The sequence below is a fragment of the Bison bison genome, unplaced genomic scaffold, assembly GCF_000754665.1.
Source record: "Bison bison bison isolate TAMUID 2011002044 unplaced genomic scaffold, Bison_UMD1.0 scf7180017864180, whole genome shotgun sequence".
In the NCBI taxonomy this organism is placed as follows: domain Eukaryota; kingdom Metazoa; phylum Chordata; class Mammalia; order Artiodactyla; family Bovidae; genus Bison; species Bison bison.
This window is the reverse complement of record NW_011494752.1, coordinates 11,979,281-11,982,751: the sequence shown is the minus strand read 5'-3', so window position 1 is coordinate 11,982,751 and position 3,471 is coordinate 11,979,281. Positions and strand designations below refer to the sequence as shown.

Here is a 3,471-nt window from a genome sequence, read left to right as displayed (position 1 = left end):
CAATTTCTGAATCTGAGGACTTGGTCACCTTTTCCTGCTTCCAATGGTGTAGATTTCTGTTCTGTAGTCCCACATTGGGGAGTCACATAAGAAATTAGAAGACGCTTGCTCCTTGGAAGAAAAGCTGTGACAAACCTAGATAGCATATTAAAAAGTAGCGACATGACTTTGCTGACAAAGGTCTGTCTAGTCAAAGCTATGGTTTTTCCAGTAGTCAAGTATGGATGTGAGAGTTGGACCATAAAGAAGGCTGAGCACTGAAGAATTGATTCTTTTGACCTGTGGTGTTGGAAAAGACTCTTGAGAGTCCCTTGGACTGCAAGGAGATAAAACCAGTCAGTCCTAAAGGTAATCAACTCTGAACGTTGATTGGAAGGACTGATGCTGAAGCTCCATTACTTTGGCCACCTGATGTAAAGAGCTAATTGGAAAAGACCCTGATGCTGGGAAAGATGGAAAGCAGAAGGAGAAGGAGGCAACAGAGGGTGAGATGGTTGGATGGCATCACCGCCTCAATGGACATAAACTTGGGCAACCTCCAGGAGATAGTGAGGGACAGGGAAGCCTGGCATGCTGTGGTCCATGGGGTCACAAAGAGTCGGACATGACTGAGCAACTGAACACCATCACAAGATGATTATAGACATGCTGTTTGTTGCGCTGTCAGGATGATGGTGGACACTATGCTCCTGGGTTTGCAGAGTGATTTCCTCCTCTGAGGACCTGGGTTTTAGCTCTGAGGTCTTTTCTCTGCTTCTGTAAGAAAAACCTGAATTTTCAGCTTCTGCTCAGAGCTGGATGTTAGCATCAAAGCTTGTCCTTGCCTTGTCCACTTCCATTTCTTCATTCAGCTTCCCTAAAGGAGAGTTTCTTCTGAGCAACAGACATGGTCCATATAATTCTGTCTCATGTTTTTAATGGTGACACCAGAGGTGGCGTGTAGATTTTGAAACCGTAAGAAGTGTCATCAGGGACTTCTCTTCCAGTATTTAATGAGTGTTTTCATGTCTCCAGCTTATGGTCTCTTGGGTATTGGGATTGGTAAGGCAATATCTCAAAATTCTCCAAGCCAGGCTTCAGCAATATGTGAACCATGAACTTCCAGATGTTCAAGCTGGTTTTAGAAAAGGCAGAGGGACCAGAGATCAAATTGCCAACATCCGCTGCATCATCAAAAAAAAGCAAGAGAGTTCCGGAAAAATATCTATTTCTGCTTTATTGACTATGCCAAAGCCTTTGACTGTGTGCTGCTGCTAAGTCGCTTCAGTCGTGTCCGACTCTGTGCGACCCCATAGACGGCAGCCCACCAGGCTCCCCCGTCCCTGGGATTCTCCAGGCAAGAACACTGGAGTGGGTTGCCATTTCCTCCTCCAATGCATGAAAGTGAAGAGAAAGTGAAGTTGCTCAGTCGTGTCCGACTCTTAGTGACCCCATGGACTGCAGCCCACCAGGCTCCTCCGTCCATGGGATTCTCCAGGCAAGAGTACTGGAGTGGGGTGCCATCACCTTCTCCCTTTGACTGTGTGGATCACAATAAACTGTGGAAAATTCTTCAAGAGATGGAAATATCAGACCATCTGACCTGTCTCTTGAGAAACCTATATGCAGGTCAGGAAGCAACAGTTAGAACTGGACATGGAACAACAGACTGGTTCCAAATAGGAAAAGGAGTATGTCAAGGCTGTATATTGTCACCCTGCTTATTTAACTTATATGCAGAGTACATCATGAGAAACGCTGGGCTGGAGGAAGCACAAGCTGGAATCAAGATTGCCAGGAGAAATATCAGTAACCTCAGATATGCAGATGACACCACCCTTATGGCAGAAAGTGAAGAGGAACTAAAAAGCCTCCTGATGAAAGTGAAGGAGGAGAGTGAAAAAGTTGGCTTAAAACTCAAGATTCAGAAAATGAAGATCATGGCATCTGGTCCCATCAATTCATGGGAAATAGATGGGGAAACAGTGGAAACAGTGTCAGACTTTATTTTTGGGGGGCTCCAAAATCAGTTCAGATGGTGATTGCAGCCATGAAATTAAAAGACGTTTACTCCTTGGAAGGAAAATTATGACTAACCTAGATAGCATATTTAAAAGCAGATACATTATTTTGTCAACAGAGGTCCGTCTAGTCAAGGCTTTGGTTTTTCCAGTGGTCATGTATGGATGTGAGAGTTGGACTGTGGAGAAAGCTGAGTGCCGAAAAATTGATGCTTTTGAACTGTGGTGTTGGAGAAGACTCTTGAGAGCCCCTTGGACTGCAAGGAGATCCAGCCAGTCCATTCTAAAGGAGATTAGTCCTGGGTATTCATTGGAAGGACTGATGCTAAAGCTGAAACTCTAATACTTTGGCCACCTCAAAAGAAGAGTTGACTCATTGGAAAAGACCCTGATGCTGGGAGGGATTGGGGGCAGGAGGAGAAGGGGATGACAGAGGATGAGATGGCTGGATGGCATCACCGACTCGATGGACATGAGTTTGAGTGAACTCCTGGAGTTGGTGATGGACAGGGAGGCCTGGTGTGCTGCGATTCATGAGGTCACGAAGAGTCAGACACTACTGAATGACTGAACTGAACTGGAGATATTAATTAAATAGATCATTTCTGTTGGACTTCCCTGGTGGTGCAGTGCCAGTGCAGGGGACATGGGCTTGATCCTTGGTCCCGGAAGATCCCACTTGCCACGGAGCAACCAAGCCCTTGTGCAGCTCTTGAGCCTACGTGCTCCACCTGCTGGAGCCTGTGCTCTGTAACAAGAGAAGCCACCACCAAGGAGAAGCCTGTGGATAGAGAAGCCCCCCACTTGCTGCAACAACAGAAGGCCCACGTACAGCAATGAAGACCGAGCACAGCCAGAACTTTAATTAGTTAATTAATTTTAAAAACGGAAATTATAAATACATCATTTCTGTAGGGCAAGCCATTATAAGAAAGAATTGCCCAGGCATTTTTACTAATCCTTACCTGTTAGCTTAGATTTTTTTTTTTTTTTTGACATTTTGGAGTACAATATTAGAAAAATATTTCTAATTTTTCCTGAATTCTTGTTATGAGTAAGGAATCTTTCTCAGGACACATGTGACCACCGCTGTAGCTTCAAGCCAGCTTGATGTCCCAAAGCCTTTCAAAGTAATTCTCCCATGGGTGCACTTTTTTAAGTGACAGAAGATTCTTCATTTTGCTACTTTTTGCTAATAGCAAAGAGAACTGATTTCCTCTTTTTTGGTATTGTGATACAGCTCCACTCTCTTAATTTTTTTCTTGCATATAACACAGTAAACCCTTAGTGAGTCTATTATTGATTCTCAAAATGAGGGTAAGGCTGTACTTTTTGCCTCCACGTTGGGCAAATGGTCCAGGAGCCAGATGGAGCCTACAGGGCTCTCTGGTTTGTCCCGTTCACCCTGGCCTGCATGGTGTTTAGAGGACACTATTTAATCTGTTGCCACATTTCATCTGATGAGTCCACT

At 44.6% G+C, this 3,471-nt stretch overlaps 1 protein-coding gene across 1 annotated transcript in view; it reads left to right on the top strand.

The window, feature by feature from the left end:
* The window catches only part of ARHGAP44 (Rho GTPase activating protein 44), an 89,902-nt gene that overhangs the window by 55,080 nt on the left and 31,351 nt on the right, over positions 1 to 3,471 (top strand). The gene's annotated exons all lie outside the window — the stretch shown is intronic.